The sequence below is a fragment of the Myxine glutinosa genome, chromosome 5 (genome assembly GCF_964187855.1).
Source record: "Myxine glutinosa chromosome 5, kmMyxGlut1.1, whole genome shotgun sequence".
Taxonomy (NCBI): domain Eukaryota; kingdom Metazoa; phylum Chordata; class Myxini; order Myxiniformes; family Myxinidae; genus Myxine; species Myxine glutinosa.
In genome coordinates this window covers 33,603,171-33,621,046 of record NC_136265.1, presented here as the reverse complement: position 1 = coordinate 33,621,046, position 17,876 = coordinate 33,603,171, and positions in this window count along the sequence as shown.

The following is a 17,876-nucleotide window of genomic DNA, read 5'->3' as shown; positions in this document are numbered from 1 at the left end:
CTAATCCCTCTATTCTACTCCCTAACCCTCCGATCTGGGCCCCCATCCTTTGTTGTAACCCCTCACCGGTACCCCTCGCTTCGTCCCTCATTACCCCCATTTGGCCCTCCAATCGCTCACCCTGAGCATCCATCCGGTTCCCCATTACCCCCATTTGGTTTCCCATTACCCCCAATTGCTCACTCTGCAGTTTGAGGGACGCCTGCATTTGCGCCATAAATTGCTCCATGAGGGCCTGCATTTGGGCCATCCCTCCCACTTGTGCAGCGGGTGCGGCCGCCGTAGCTATGTGTGAGGCGCCATTTTGCGCGCCCGCAACCTCGTGCGCGAGGACGCCATTTTGCGAACCTGCCGCCCTCACTGCTTCGCTCTCCTCATGTCCCTCATGTCCCTCAATTTGGTCCTGGATCGACCCTGCCTCACTCTCCTCTACCGGAACCCAGCCGTCTTGATCCGCCATAGCGCGACTTTCAAAATTCGGGTTTTTTTTTTTTTTGTAAAACAAAATCAAATTTCGCCGTTAATAATTTCGAGCGCGTGAAGCGCGCTTCGGGTCTGATCTCACTCCTCGACACCAATTGTTACAGACGCGGTTTTAGATGTTGTTTTACCGAGCGGTTTGGTATTACCGCGTCCAAACAGTTACTCCCCGATTAGAACCCGATCCCGCCCGATTCCACTCGAACGTTGGCCGAATCGCGCTATGCTAAATCAATGATGGAAAGGACACAACGGCTGGGTTAAATGAAACGACACAAGGGGTACAGTTCTCAAGACCTCCGGAGGAGGATATAATTGGTGATGCAGAAAAGGGGTAGATTACAGGGTAAGAGGTAAAGCACAGAAAAGATGGGCACTTAGACACAGTCTTATCTATCCCCGACAGACCACAGACAAACGGGACAAGGCTGACTTACACGGGGATTGATGGCAGGGAAGGACAGGCAGTCGATAGCACAAGGTGCACCTTGGCTCAGGGGCAGAATCAAACGCGGTCCGGTCCAGAGATGCGGGGAGGTATTGCAGCGCTCGGAGGTGGCGTCTTCTCTCTCCAAGCTGAGGGCGCATCTCACGTCACCTCCCTCTTCCTGCGCATGCTCAGCGGGGAGTGACACGCCCTCGGCTCGTTGGCTCCGCCCCAGATGGAATCGGTCCGCCGCTTCTATTGGGTGCGGGGGGTTACCGGGCTCCGCCCTTGACGAGGAGCTGACAGCGAGCCCCTGCGTGGTAACCCCGTCGGAGCACATGTTCAATGGCGGCTAACCAAGCCGGAGTGAGGACGCACACTCCCCGCGCCGCCGCCGCTGTTGTTGTTGTTGTTGTTGTACCATGATGAAGAGCTGCGGGGAGGTATTGGGAGGTCCTAAACTTTCTAACGGTGCCATACAATCACATTCTGGTGCAACGAAGAGTCAGAATTAATGGAAACGAGTCCTTAACTGACATAGACTAAGAATAACTAGCAAGATGTCCTATAGTTGTCTACGTGAGATGCGGTGGACCTGGATGCGACATTTAATAGGGGAAATAGGGGAAGGTCGGGTCTACAGAGGTGTTGTTTACAGAAAATGGGACTAGGGAATGGGGGATTGGGGATAGTTGGGAAGTATTGGGGAAATAGGGGAATATTTACAAGCGGATATGGATGGAGGCCAATCTCATATCCGCAACAATATGAACAAAAGGTGGGAGTGGAGAGGAAGCCGTAACCAGAGGTACTCCTGCGGGTGAGGAGGAAAGAGGGCAGTGCAAGGAGAGTGAGGAAGAGAGTTTTTGACAAAGATAGCCACCCCACCACCAGGCCGAGGCTCAGGTCTATCATACCGGAGGAGGGAGTAACCAGGAAGAGATATTAAGGAATCAGAGACATCTTGAAGGAGGAAAGTCTCTGTTAAGCAGATCAAGTCTGGATTGTCAGAAGCAACCTGTATGGAGAGATCAGTCAGGTTTGAGCGAAGGCCCCGGATGTTTGAGGTCCATACCGTTAATGAAGAGAGAGGGGGAGCATCGGGTACAGGACAGGGGAGGGGAGGAGTAGGGTATGATGAAGGATGAGAGGGGAGGTAGGGAGAGCAGTTGATAGTGTGTCAAATGTTGCAGAAGAGTTCCAAGAAAGGGAAGGATGAGGAGGATGAAAGGTTTGATGGTGAAGGGATGAGGCACAGTGAGGGGTTGTTTGAGGGGGGGCAGAGGAAAGTAGAAGGTTTGGGGGGGTGGAGGTATGAGATAGAAGGGAGACGAAGTGGGGAGGAGGCAGCTTGGAGGAGGAGGGGGGAGGAGGGAGAATTGGAGAGGAATGGTATGGGGGGAGAATTGAATGGGAGGGATTGGGGGGGAGTTTTGAAGGGGAGGAGTGAGGGGGTAGTTTAGGAGGGGAGGGGCAAGGGGGGAGTTTTGGAGGGAAGGGGCAAGGGGGAAGTTTAGAAGTGGAGGGGCAAGGGGGGAGTTTAGGAGTGTAGGGGCAAGGGGGGGGATTTGGAGGGGAGCGGCAAGGGGGGAGTTTAGGAGGGGAAGGGCAAGGGGGGAGATCAGGAGTGGAGGGGCAAGGGGGGGGATTAGGAGGGGAGGGGCAAGGGGGGAGTTTTGGAGGGGAAGGGCAAGGGGGGAGTTCAGGAGTGGAGGGGCAAGGGGGGAGTTTAAGAGTGGAGGGGCAAGGGGGGAGTTTAGGAGTGTAGGTGCAAGGGGGGGGATTTGGATGGGAGGGGCAAGAGGGGAGTTTAGAAAGTGGATGATTAATGAAATACGAACATTGATAACAAATTGGGTTTGTTGTGATTTTCAAGTTAGCAATCCGATTCAGAACGATGGAGGAGGGATGGAATGAATGTGAATTTAGACCATGTAGTGAGGGAGACGTATAAGATATTGAATTTCTTTTTTTTGAAGTGGAATGAGTTGGAGAGGAAATTGAGAAAAGCCTTTTAAATAGGAAGAAAAACAGCGTGTTGTAATATACCACTGAGTAAAACACTGAAGGGGAAAGGTTATACATATTTAAATAATATTAAAACAGAACCGTGAACAATCTTATATGCACAAAAATACCAACGGGGGGAGAGCCGAGAGGGACCACCACGAGTCACGTGAACAGGGCAAACGGTGGATGGCTAGGAGATAATGGGGGCGGGGCGAACAGCACACCTGGACAGAAAATACAGGATGAGACAACAGTACACGTGGAGAAAAGAAAATAAATGTTTTTTTTGTTTGTTTTTTTTGGGGGGGTGGGGGGAGGGTGGGGATTTAGAACGTTAGACAGACTATTATGTTCGGGGTAGAAGGGAAAAAACCAAGAGCCAAGCAAAACACGCTTAAGTTAACAAACACCGACGGGGGTACAACGACAAGGCCGCACACGAGGAGCAGAACACGATTAATTAATTACGAGTTACAGGAAATTCAAACCAAAACTAACTATAATCAAACAATATCGCATGGACGATAAAATAACGAGTTGAAATTTGACAATCTATCTGGGGAAATGGGGGAGAAACACGTGGTCGAAGAACGAACGAACGAATAAGAATGAATAAACGAATGAGCACAGAGAAGGTAATGTCTTTTTTTTTTGTTTTTTTGAGTTGAGATTTACATAAGGAAGTAGGCTTTGGGGTGGAAAGACTGGGAAAACAGAGAACGAAAGTTATTGGATCACAAACGACAGACCGCTGAGAGAAAAACAAAGCCTCAAGGTTGTACAGTGTACACTGTACAAGGCCTCAAGACGACACGAATTAACACGATTTTCAATACAGGTATGAAAGATTTGCACCGAAAATCTTTGTCGGGACAATATACGTACATACACCATAAAATAAATACAGTTTTAACGAAAATACAAAATGGGAACAATTACTTAACTTCGATTTCGATGGAGAGCGTGTGGAGCTGCGAAAAAACGAACCCTCGCCAGCAAGACCGGAAACGGAAGTCCAACTTCCGTTTGGACTTTGGAGGCGGAGGCGAACCCTCGCCTTGGTTCATTTTACACGATGAAAGTACCGATCCTTGGTTCATATTTGTACCTTGGTTCATTTTACACGATGAAAGTACCGATCCTTGGTTCATATTGGTACTTTAGTTCATTTTACACAATGAAAGTACCGATCCTTGGTTCATATTTGTACCTTGGTTCATTTTACACAATGAAAGTACCGATCCTCAGTTCATATTGGTACTTTAGTTCATTTTACACAATGAAAGTACCGATCCTTGGTTCATATTTGTACCTTGGTTCATTTTACACAATGAAAGTACCGATCCTTGGTTCATATTTGTACCTTGGTTCATTTTACACGATGAAAGTACCGATCCTCGGTTCATATTTGTACCTTGGTTCATTTTACACGATGAAAGTACCGATCCTTGGTTCATATTTGTACCTTGGTTCATTTTACACAATGAAAGTACCGATCCTTGGTTCATATTGTACCTTGGTTCATTTTACACAATGAAAGTACCGATCCTTGGTTCATATTTGTACCTTGGTTCATTTTACACGATGAAAGTACCGATCCTCGGTTCATATTTGTACCTTGGTTCATTTTACACGATGAAAGTACCGATCCTTGGTTCATATTTGTACCTTGGTTCATTTTACACAATGAAAGTACCGATCCTTGGTTCATATTTGTACCTTGGTTCATTTTACACAATGAAAGTACCGATCCTTGGTTCATATTTGTACCTTGGTTCATTTTACACGATGAAAGTACCGATCCTCGGTTCATATTTGTACCTTGGTTCATTTTACACAATGAAAGTACCGATCCTTGGTTCATATTTGTACCTTGGTTCATTTTACACAATGAAAGTACCGATCCTTGGTTCATATTTGTACCTTGGTTCATTTTACACGATGAAAGTACCGATCCTCGGTTCATATTTGTACCTTGGTTCATTTTACACAATGAAAGCAATATTGGTACCCTTGTTCATTTTACACAATTAAAGCAATATTGGTACTCTTAATTTATTTAACACAATTTAAGTACCGATCCTCAGTTCATATTGGTACCTTAATTCTTTTTACACAATGAAAGTACTGTTCATCGGGGTTTTTTTTGTATAATTTGTCGAGGCTCATATAAGAGCTTACATAGAACATGTAACAAAAGGGGCGGGAGACAAGAGCGGACGAGAGAGGGAAGCGCAGCAACAGTGGGGAACAGGGACATCGAGAGATCTGCGGCAGACAGAGAGTAGGAGCAGGGTACACGGGATAAACAAGATGAGAACAAGATTTGGGGTTTGTGGTGTGGATGAAAATTGATGAAGTGTTTCTCGAGAATGAAAATTGAAGGAAAAAATGGTGGGTTTCTGAAAATTTGATGACAAAAGCTCACACAGTTCGGCCGGGTTATTTATAATTACTAGGACTTTGCTCTTTGACATTTTGACCTAATTATTCATTATTTTTCTCCATAGTCTCAAAATAAAGGTTTGTTGAAAAATTGATGAAAGCTCAAATGGTAAAAATAGACCAAGGTACGTACGTACCATGAATTTTGCTTCTTTCGTGCAACAACACGAGGGATTACTTGATTCCTTCACAGTAATTTGCACAGAAATACTACTATTCCGAATATTGTCATCCACACAGCAAATATTTGCTCACTAAACCGAGGCTGGCTACAGGCGTGAATCCGCGCCATCTTGTGTGCTTCCCACGCGGGGTGGTTATAGACCACGGATACGACCATCAAACTCCTAAAAGCCTCGTAGACCAGAGCTGAGTGCCGGCCGATACAAATACAAACAACATTATATATATTTTTTCATTGCCTTGTGTTGTATACGATACTCAATCTCTGTGCGGGAAGGTTCAACTCGACCCTCGTCGGTCTTCCTTTCATCGTCATCAGCTAAACAAGCGAGGAAAGGACAAAACAAGGCTTCCTGAGGCTCATTTGCACGACGTGCTTGAGGCCTCCTTTCCTGCTTCCTGAGGCTCATTTGCACGACGTGCTTGAGGCCTCCTTTCCTGCTTCCTGAGGCTCATTTGCACGACGTGCTTGAGGCCTCCTTTCCTGCTTCCTGAGGCTCATTTGCACGACGTGCTTGAAGCCTCCTTTCCTGCTTCCTGAGGCTCATTTGCACGACGTGCTTGAGGCCTCCTTTCCTGCTTCCTGAGGCTCATTTGCACGACGTGCTTGAGGCCTCCTTTCCTGCTTCCTGGGGCTCGCTTGCACGACGTGCTTGAGGCCTCCTTTCCTGCTTCCTGAGGCTCGTTTGCACGACGTGCTTGAGGCCTACTTTCCTGCTTCCTGAGGCTCATTTGCACGACGTGCTTGAGGCCTCCTTTCCTGCTTCCTGAGGCTTGTTTGCACGACGTGCTTGAGGCCTCCTTTCCTGCTTCCTGAGGCTCGTTTGCACGACGTTCTTGAGGCCTCCTTTCCTGCTTCCTGAGGCTCGTTTGCACGACGTGCTTGAGGCCTACTTTCCTGCTTCCTGAGGCTCATTTGCACGACGTGCTTGAAGCCTTCTTTCCTGCTTCCTGAGGCTAGTTTGCACGACGTGCTTGAGGCCTCCTTTCCTGCTTCCTGAGCCTCGTTTGCACGACGTTCTTGAGGCCTCCTTTCCTGCTTCCTGAGGCTCGTTTGCACGACGTGCTTGAGGCCTCCTTTCCTGCTTCCTGAGGCTCGTTTGCACGACGTGCTTGAGGCCTCCTTTCCTGCTTCCTGAGGCTCGTTTGCACGACGTGCTTGAGGCCTCCTTTCCTGCTTCCTGAGGCTAGTTTGCACGACGTGCTTGAGGCCTCCTTTCCTGCTTCCTGGGGCTCGTTTGCACGACGTGCTTGAGACCTCCTTTCCTGCTTCCTGAGGCTCGTTTGCACGACGTGCTTGAGGCCTCCTTTCCTGCTTCCTGAGGCGTTTGCACGACGTGCTTGAGGCCTCCTTTCCTGAGGCTCGTTTGCACGACGTGCTTGAGGCCTCCTTTCCTGCTTCCTGAGGCTCGTTTGCACGACGTGCTTGAGGCCTCCTTTCCTGCTTCCTAAGGCTAGTTTGCACGACGTGCTTGAGGCCTCCTTTCCTGCTTCCTGAGGCTCATTTGCACGACGTGCTTGAGGCCTCCTTTTCTCTGCTTCCTGAGGCTAGTTTGCACGACGTGCTTGAGGCCTCCTTTCCTGCTTCCTGAGGCTCGTTTGCACGACGTGCTTGAGGCCTCCTTTCCTGCTTCCTGAGGCTCGTTTGCACGACGTGCTTGAGGGCTCCGAGTGCTTCTGCTCACTGAGGATCTCACCTTCGAAAGTGTTGCGTTTACATTCTGTACGCCTGGCCATCTGAGCTACTTAACATGCAGTGTAAACGAACCTTTTCTTTGTTATCAATGGTGATCTCAAGCTTGTGGAGGAGCTTGTATGTGTAATGTATTTGGGAGGACGACTCGGCCATCCTTGTGCTTTTACATGAATTGACTTGGACCGGTGTGTACCCTGGTTAGAATAGGTACACCGTATCCCTGCGTGTCGTAAGAGGCGACTAAGAGGGTTGGCGTCAGGAAGGGCATCCGGCCATAAAAACATTGCCTCAAAAAGAGAACCATGACAATTACAACTACATATGGGCAGGGTACAGCCTGAAGTGGAGATCGGTTTCTGAGGTTTGGGAAAGGTTTCCCTTTCTGAGGACAGGGAAATCAGGAGAAGTGATGGAAGTATTGATCAGAAGAAGAGTGGACATATGTTGTGTGCAAGAGACGAGATGGAAGGGATGTGGTGTGAGAATGGTGAAGGGTAGGCAGGGACAGAAATACACGTTTGTGTGGCAAGGGTGCCCGGAGGGCGTGAATGGTGTTGGTGTCCTGTTTTCTGAGGAGTTTGTAGACAGTGTGGTGAGTGTGACCAGAGTGAGTGATAGGTTGATGATGGTGAAAATGATGATTGGAAAGCTCTTGGTGAACATCATCTCGGGATATGCTCCGCAGGTTGGTCGGAGCGATAGAAGGACAAGTTCTGGTGTGCGATAGAGAAGCTGATGGAAAACGTGAAAGATGAGGAAGTTGTTGTGGTAGAAGGAGACCTAAATGAACATGTGGGAAGGAGTATGGACGGTTTTGAGGGAGTTCATCGTGGTTACGGATATGGTATGAGAAATGGAGAAGGTGAAAGGATTTTGGAATTTGCTGATTTGTAATACTCAGTTCCAGAAAGGGGATAATAAGCTTGTTACATACACGTCAGGTGGGTCGACGACAACTGTTGACTACCTGATGGTGCATAGGCGAGATGGGGGGGCACCTCCGGGACACAAAGGTGATGCCGGGGGAGGAGGCTGTTTCACAGCACCACTTGGATGTCTGCGACAAAAGGGTGAAAGGTGCGAGGAGAGCTCGGCGGGTGAAGTACCAACCGAGAATGAAGGTGTGGAGGTTGAAAGAGGTGACAGTAAGGGAGGCATTAAAAGAGAGGCTGAGTCGGGTAGAGGATGATGTGGTTGACTTGGACCGATGAACAAGTGACGGGAGTTGAACGTGGTTGGATGTCAATGAAAGATAGTCTGTTGGGAGCCGTTGTTGAGGTATGTGGATGGACAAAAGGACCACCGAGGCAGTCGGAAACATGGTGGTGGGATGATGAAGTTGGAAAGAGGATTGACGAGAAGAGGAAGAAGTTCAAGGAGTGGCAGAAGGCGAAGGGTATGGGAGCAGAAAAAGCAGAGCATGAAAGTTATAAGGCAGCCAAGAAGGCTGCAAAGAAAGAGGTAGCAAAGGCGCAGGAGGCATGTCGGAAAATGTTCGGAGAACGCTTGGATTCGGAAGAGGGTCAGAGAGCGGTATTCAGGATTGCAAAGCAGATAGCGAAAGAGAGGTGTGATGTGATGGGGGTGAGTTGCTTGAAGGATGAAGTGGGACAAATCGTTGTGGACCCAGATGGAATTAAAGGAAGATGGAAAAGATATATGGAAATGCTGTTGAATACAGAGAATGAATGGGATGGCAACATAGAGAGTAACCCAGTTTTAGGACCGGCAGAGAAGATAACTGAGAAGGAAGTTGAGGAAGCGATAAAAGCAATGAAGAGTAGAAAAGTGGGAGGGCTGATGAAGGCAGCAGGAAGTTGGGGTGTGAAGAGAATGGCAGAGATCTGTAATCTGGTGGTGAAAGAAGGTCGCATTCCAGTGGATTGGGAACTGAGTACCCTCGTCCCTCCATACAAGGGGAAAGGTGACCCTCTGGAGTGTGGCTCGTACCGAGCGATAAAGTTATGGGAGCATGGAATGAAGATATTGGAAAGAGGGTGTTGGAGAGGAGGATAAGGAAGAAAGTGAAGATTGACGAAATGCAGTTTGGATTTATGCCAGGAAGAGGAACGACAGACGCGCTAGTTTATGGTGAGGCAGTTGCAGGAGAAGAGGAAGAAGTTGTTTCTTGGGTTTGTTGATCTGGAGAAAGCATTCAATAGGGTTCCACGCAAAGTATTGACATGGGCATTGAGGAAGTTAGAAGTGGAGGAATGGTTGATCAGAGTTGTGATGGCAATGTACAAAAGAGCGTGCACAGCTGTAAGGACGAAGGACGGGAACAGTGGTGAGTTTGAGGTGAAGGTGGGAGTGCATCAGGGGTCGGTACCAAGTCCACTATTATTTGTACTGCTGTGATGGAGGTGCTGGCTCAGACCGTAAAGGAGGGTTTACCGTGGGAGTTGTTGTATGCAGATGATCTGGTGTTGATTGTGGACAGTATGGATGGACTGAATGGAAAAGATGAACAAGTGGAAGGAATGTATGGAGACAAAAGGTCTGAAGGTGAATATCGGAAAGACGAAGGTGATGGCAAGTGGTAAAGCATGTGGTGAGGTGGAAATAACTGGGAAGTGGCCGTGTGCTGTGTGCAGGAAGGGTGTCGGAGTGAACTCCATTCAATGTACAATGTGCGCTGAGTGGGTTCGTCAAAAATGTAGTGGTCTGAGAGGGTCATTAACCAGTGTGGCAGCTACATTCAAATGTAAGGTGTGCACAGAGGGAGCTGCAGATGGAGGAAATGTTGAGTTGGATCTTGGAGATGGCGTGAAGCTGGAAGGTGTGAAAACATTTTGCTACCTCGGAGACATGCTGAATGGAGAAGGTGGATCAGACTCGGCAACGGTTGCTAGAGTGAGATGTGCATGGAAGAAGTTTCGGGAACTGGGTGGCGTGCTGATGAGGAGGGGAGTGTCGTTGAAGCTGAAGGGAAAGGTGTATGCTGCATGTGTGAGAAGTGTTATGATTTATGGGAGCGAGACATGGGTCATGAATGTAGAGCAGCAACAAAGGCTGGAAAGGGTGGAAATGTGAATGGTTCGGTGGATGTGCGGATTGTCGTTGAGAGAGAGGAAGCCAAATGATGACTTGCAAAAGATGATGGGAATAGAGCCTGTGATTGATGCTGTGAAGAGGAACAGGTTGAGATGGTTTGGTCATGTGTTGAAGGATGAAAGTGACTGGTTGAGAAGAGTGATGGAAATGAATGTAGAAGGAAGTAGAGGATGGGGAAGACCGAGAAAGACTTGGCTAAAGATGGTGGAAGAAGGAATGCGGGCAAGGGGGTTAACAAGGAGAGATGCAGAAAATAGGGCAAAATGGAGATTGTCATGGGGACCGCAAGGCTAACCCCCGCTCTTGCAGGGAAAATGCCCTTAAAATGCATGTTGTGTTGTTGTTGTAAACCGAGAAAACAGAAATAATTATGATAAAACAAGACCGAAAGTCTAACAGCGGTGTAGCCGGGCTTGTAAATTATTATATACCACAAACACACATGATTAGCTTTTTGAACAGTTGCTGATGCTGTTTATAGCATTACGCAAATAAATTTGGAGGAATCTAGACATCCGTGAGGTAAGTTTTACATATAGAACTGAGGGAAGATCTACTGTAAACTATATACCACACAAGGGTTGGATAAATAACATGCTATAAAAAAAACCGAGGCAAATTCCTTACTTCCGCGGTTGTTTGTACCGTACACCACTTATCATTTATTCATGAACCATACACCGATTCATTCCATCAACTTTGTATTCACGACATTGGGATTAAAGTGTTCTGGTTATATATTTACTATATTATTATTATTACTGTTCCGAAAATGATACTACTGAAACGATAAACTACTGTGTTAAGAAACCTGGGCTTAATTTGTCCGAAGCAGTCCGAATGGTAGGCATGAAGCCTAAGGCCTATACGTACCGTTTTGTTGGAAGAGACATAACATTGACGCTTTCGATATTTCATGGTCATTTTAACAATCGGTTTGTTTGTATTTCACACTGAAAAAAAACGTGAAGGTAGAGCATGGCGATTGTGATTTATGACAGGTTCAACGATATGTTCGGCCTGAACGACATTGGAATCAAAATGCCAGAGTGTGGAGAGTCAGCCGCCGTACCGCCATAATGACATCAGATGTAATCACATCACCCTGTCATGTGAAGAGATCTTCAGCTCTGATTGGTATACGTTCAATTGGTTGGTTTATTGTATGAACACTGTCCTAGACGGCTTTGCCCTATGGGCTACGCCGTAAAAACCTATTGTGAACTAGCCTGGTCACAAGCCAGATTTAGCCAATCGGCAAGAACGCAACAAAATGCCGACCAATTGACGACGTAGTTTCCCGTAATTGACCAATCATGAGAATCGTATCATCTTCGGGAAAGCAAGATGGCAGCTCACCTGATACGGAGCAGAATGCCGTCACGTTTTCGTCGAAATTTTGCGGAATGCACGTCATTCTTTCGGCAAAGAGTAACTTTCTTTCATTCACAAATAATTCCAGGAAACATTTAATCACAATTGTGACTGGATGGAAGAAGTAGCAGACACCGCAGTCAAACCTGGACTTGATTTTACCAATCAAGCGTGCACTGCCACCACTCGAATTCCTGAACCAGCAAGTGCTAATGCAGGCCACCGTTACTATGGCTACAAGCACTTCTGTGACGTCAGTAAAGGTAGGACAAAGGAGAAATGGCATGCAAAGAAATCCAGCACTCAAGGTGGGTTTGTAAAGTACGAGTATAATTATTAGCCGACAATTACGATACTAGTCTTGTGTAAAAGTCATTTACATTGCTCAAGCATGTAAGTGTAACACTGTGGTGCTGTGCACACACGATTCATTTGCCAAGAAGGTAGGCCACAATGCGTTGTACAAACTGAAATGCTTTATTCACAGCTCGCACGTAAGCACTGGGCGGGCTCGACTATCGAGCCCGCATATATGTCCCGAGGCCACGCTTTGCCCCCGGGCGTGGCCGGTCGGCCTAACGGCGGGGCATGTATCTCAGTTCCACCCTGCGCCTCGTGACGCCTTTGCTCCGGGCGTGGCCCGAGCTGCGCTTCCACGCCCAGATGCTCGCGCCACCCACTGGTGCGCGGAATTATTGCCCACTGACAATGTGTCCGCCACATGCGCCCCCCCAGAATTCCCGCGCACCTGAAGGGTGAGCTGGCGGGGAAGCCGGATGACCCGGCCAAAACGCCCACTGGCGATGCGTGCAGGGCTGGGGGGTAGCGGGACGGCGGGGCTGGGGGGTGCCGGGCGTCTGCCCGCCGGGGGGCGGCCTCGACGCGGAGGCAGAGCTGCTTGCGGGCGGTGGTCCAGGTCGAGGTGGGCCGGCTTGAGGCGGTCCACGGATATACGATCCGGAGTACCACCGATGTCCATGGTGAAATGCTTGTCCCCGGTCTCCAGCACGTGGAAGGGCCCGTCGTACGGGGGCCGCAGCGGTGCCCGGTGGGCGTCGTGCCGGACAAAAACGTACTCCGCCGTGTGAAGCTCCGGGGCGACGTAGGAGGACGGGCAACCATAGTGTGCCGTCGGCACCGGGGCGAACCTCCTGGCGGTCTCCTGAAGGGTGGAGCACTGTTGCGCCGCGGACCAAGGGGCCGTGGAGTCGGGGATAAATTTGCCCGGTACCCGCAGTGGTTGGCCGAAGACCAGCTCCGCCGAGGACGCGCACAGGTCGTCCTTGGGCGCCGTCCTGAGGCCCAGCAGGACCCAGGGGAGCCTGTCGGCCCAGCTGCCGTCGCGGAGGCTGGCCCGGAGCGCGGCCTTCATTGAGCGATGGAAGCGCTCGCACAGGCCGTTGGCCTGGGGGTTGTAAGCCATGGTGCGGTGCAGCTTGACGCCGAGCCCTTGCGCCACTGCTCCCCAGAGCTCCGAGGTGAACTAGGGGCCGCGGTCGGACGAGATGTCCGAGGGGGCGCCGAACCGGGCAACCCACGTGGCGATGAAGGCTTGCGCGACGTCAGCCGCAGCCGTCACCGCCAATGGCATGGCCTCCGGCCACCGGGTGGTGCGATCCACCATGGTGAGGAGGTGGGTGAAACCCCGCGAGGGGGGCAGAGGTCCCACCAAGTCGACGTGGACGTGGTCGAACCGACGTTCGGGCACCGTAAACGGGGCCAACGGGGCATGGGTGTGGCGGTGGACTTTCGCGCGCTGGCACGCGAGGCACGTCCTAGCCCAGTCGCGGACGTTCTTCCTGAGGCCATGCCAGACGAACTTCGCCGCGACGAGCTTCTGGGAGGCCTTCGTGCCCGGGTGGGACAGGCCGTGGATGGCGTCAAAAACCGGGTGCTGTCAGCCAGCGGGCACGATGGGGCGAGGCCGGCCGAGGGAGAGGTCGCACAAGAGGGCAGTGCCCGCGACGTCGAACGGCACCTCGGTGACGCAGAGGCCCGTGACGGCGGTCCGCAAGGCCTGGACGTCGGGGTCGGCGGTCTGGTCCTCCGCCATCCGGGCATTGTCGATCCCGAGGTGGACCACGTGTGCGACGGACCGGGAAAGGCAATCCGCCACCGGGTTGTCCTTACCGCGACGTGACGGATGTCCGTCGTGTACTCGGACACGGCAGAGAGGTGACGTTGCTGCCAGGCCGACCATGGCTCGGCGACCTTGGCCATCGCAAAAACAAGGGGCTGGTGATCGACGAAGGCCGTGAACGGGCGGCCCTCGAGAAGATGGCGGAAGTGTCGGACCGCCAGGTGGAGCCCGAGAAGTTCACGGTCGAAGGTGCTGTACCGGCGTTCGTGCGGGCGAAGCTGCCGGCTAAAAAACACCAGCGGCTGCCAAGCACCATTCACCCACTGCTCGTGCACCGCGCCCACCGCGTAGTGATCGACGAAGGCCGTGAACGGGCGGCCCTTGAGAAGATGGCGGAAGTGTCGGACCGCCAGGTGGAGCCCGAGAAGTTCACGGTCGAAGGTGCTGTACCGGCGTTCGTGCGGGCGAAGCTGCCGGCTAAAAAACACCAGCGGCTGCCAAGCACCATTCACCCACTGCTCGTGCACCGCGCCCACCGCGTAGTCCGACGCGTCGGTGGTGAGGGCGATTGGTGCATCGGGCGCCGGGTGCGCCAGCATGGTGGCGTTGGCCAAGGCCAGCTTTGCGCCCGCAAACGCCGCGGCCATCGGCTCCATCCAGGCGATGTCACCTTTGCCCGGCTTCCCCCGGAGGGCCTCGTGCAGGGGGCGCAGGAGCTGGGTGACGCGGGGCACGAAGCGGTGATAAAAATTCACCATGCCCAGGAATTCCTGGAGCCCCTTGATCGTGCGGGGGCGCGGGAAACTCCTGACCGCCTCCACCTTGGCCGGTAAAGGGATGGCCCCGTGCCTGGTGGTGCGGTGCCCCAAGAGGTCGATGGCGGTGACGCCGAAACGGCACTTCGCGGGGTTGATTATCAGGCCATGCTGGCCCAGGCGTTCGAAGAGCGTGCGGAGGTGGAGCAGGTGCTCCTCCCGGGACGCGCTCGCGACTAGGATGTCGTCCAGGTAGACGTAGATGAAGGGCAAGTCGCGCAAGACGCTGTCCATGAGCCGCTGGAACACCTGGGTCGCATTTTTCAACCCAAAAGGCATCCGCAAGAACTCAAAGAGGCCGAAAGGTGTGATGACGGCCGTCTTTGGTACATCGTCCGGTTGTACGGGGACCTGGTGGTAGCCCCGGATGAGGTCCACCTTGGAATAAATGGTCGTGTTCGCCAACCGGGCGGAAAAGTCCTGAATATGTGGGACCGGGTAGCGGTAGGGGGTGGTGGCATCGTTGAGCCGGCGGTAGTCACCGCACGGCCGCCATCCGCCGCCGGGCTTGGGCACAATGTGCAGAGGAGAGGCCCATGCGCTGTTGGAGCGCCGTACGATGCCCAGCCGCTCCAGCGTGGCGAACTCCGCTTTCGCCACGGCGAGCTTCGTGGGGTCGAGGCGGCGCGCCCGGGCATAGACCGGTGGTCCGACGGTGGGGATATGGTGCTCCATCCCGTGTTTGACGGCCACCGCTGAAAAGGTGGGCCGCGTGAGTGCCGGGAAACTGGCGAGGAGGCGGGTAAACTCGTCCTCTGCCAGAAGCGTACAGACTAACTTCACCGGGACGGAACAGCTCAGCAAGCCGCTTGGTAAGCCGCTCGGTGAGCCGCTCAGTGAGCTGCTCAACGAGCCGCTCAGCGAACAAGCGAGCGAGCTGAAGGTTTCGGCCTGGACGAGACGTCGACGCTGAACGTCCACCAACAGCCCATGCGCACAAAGGAAGTCCGCACCGAGCAGGGCCATTGGCACTGGCGGTGACTAACGACCATTGGAAGCGCTGCCCTCCGAACCGCAGTGAGAGGCAACGCTTCCTGAATGTGCGGATGGGTGTTCCGTTGGCGGCAAGCAAAGCGGGGCCCCGACCCACGGCTTGCTTGTCGGACGCGGAGGCAGGGAGGACGCTTACCTGCGCTCCCGTGTCGCACAGAAAACGATGACCAGACGAGGTGTCCGTGATGAACAGGAGGCTGCCGGAATGGCCGACGCTCATGGCCGCAAGTGAGCGCCGGCCCGGTCGTTTCCCGACCCGTCAAAAGAACACGGTGGGCGGCACGTTCTAGCCTTGCGGCCGAACCTGGCGTGATAGTAGCACCAGGTTTGCGGCGGTGGCGGCCGTGTCGGCCGTGCCGGCGGTGGTGGTGGTGGCGGCGGCGGTAGTGGGCGGGGCGTAGCAGCGGCCACGAGGGAAGCCGGGGGCGCTGTAGCCTCCGCACCGGGATCCACTACGGCAGCACCGTAAACCGACCGCATGTCGCAGGCCGCGAAAATTTTGTCGGCTTCTCCGGCCAAGGTGCGGGGTTCTGTTGTTTTTGAACCGGCCAGCGTGAGGCGCACCTGTACAGGTAGCTGGCGGAGGAAAAGTGCTCGGAAGAGGAAATCCGGGCGCTGGTCTCCGAGAAGGGACAGCATAGAATCCATCCGAACGGACGGTAGTGTGTCGCCGAGGGCGGGAAGGTCCAGGAGGCGGTCGGCGCGTTCGACCTCCGTGAGCCCGAACGTGGCGAGGAGACGTTTGAGCGCCGCGTACTTGTGGTCGCCTGGCAGGCGCCGAAGGATGGACACGACGCGGGCGGCAGTGCCGGGCCCAAGGGCGGCGACCACGTGGTAGTACATGGTCTCGTCCGCCGTGATGCCCCGGAGTTGGAATTGAGCTTCGGCCTGCACAAACCAAACGTCGGCTTGAGCTTCCCAGAACTCCGGGAGTTTGATGGTGACGGCGTTGATAGCCATGGCGTGTTCGGGGGTCAGCGACGGCTGAACCAGTCGGGGTCACCAGTGTGGTGCTGTGCACACACGACTCGATTGCCAAAAATGTGGGCCACAACACGTGGATACAAACGAAAGCACTTTATTACAAGCTCGCTCAGCAGCACTGGGCGGGCTCGACCTTCGAGCCCGCATATATACCCCGAGGCCACGCCTTGCCCCCGGGCGTGGCCGATCGGCCGAAAGGCGGGGCATGTATCTCAGTTCCACGCCCGGACGCTCGCGCCACCCACTGGTGCGCGGAATTATTGGTCATTGTGCCCGCCACAATATACCAAATAAATTGTTCACGGATTCGGCCAAAATTTGGTGGACAGGCTCGGTGTCCACCAAGGCTGAATTCGATTTTGGTGAAGATCCCAACCTGTATCTGGATACGTTTTATTTTTAATTATCGAAGTGGATCTTCACCATTGAGAGATAGGGCTAAAACCGATACATAGCACGATGTTTCAAAAAGTTGTGGACGGCTTCTAACAAAATTTGTTGGATGAGTTTGATAGGTGGCAATGCAAAGCTAATTACATCCGGCACCAAAGGTGGATGGAGGTTCTGTTTTCACCCCCATTTGTTTGGCAGAGATGTAGTGTATGTGACATGGACGAAATGATTAGATTTTGGTGAAGATCTGTATATGGATTCGGCTGCGAGAATTTAGTATTTTTTTTCAGTGATTCTTCACCATTGAGAGATCGGGCGAAAAGCGATATACTGTACATGATATTTTTAAAGTTATGGATGAGTTTGGACTAACCTTGGTGGACGAGTTGTTTAGGCCTGCGTTCCGCAACCTTTTTAGCCCAGGACCCAATTTTAAAAAACCTGCATCCAGTCGCGACCCATCGAACTCCCCCCCCCCCCCCCCCATGCCTCCCCCACCTCCCCACAAACCGTCACGGAAATATCGATTGCTTATGACGTTGATATCTTGGTAAGGGTTCGGTTCATCATCTTTGTACAGCAGTACAATTCGTAATTGAACAATAAAGCAAAGTGACGACAATCATAACAAACACTGTCCTTATTTTGTTATTTTGTACGGATCTCCACGACCATGAGGAGAGAGAGAGAGTGAGAGAGACCACGCCCCCCTTGAGAATGAGCAGCGACTTCGATCACAGACACCGCCCACTTGATATTATTGTCAGCCAATCAGGCGTAAACTCCCTGCCTGTTAAAAGCTTCGGAAGAGATGAATCCACCCCTACGATGAATCCGGATGAAGTTTAATGAAGAAGAAGATGATGAAGAGGATGAAGATGAAGATGAATCTCACAACATTCATTGGCGGTGTATCTTTTGTGAAATACAGACTTGGCATTT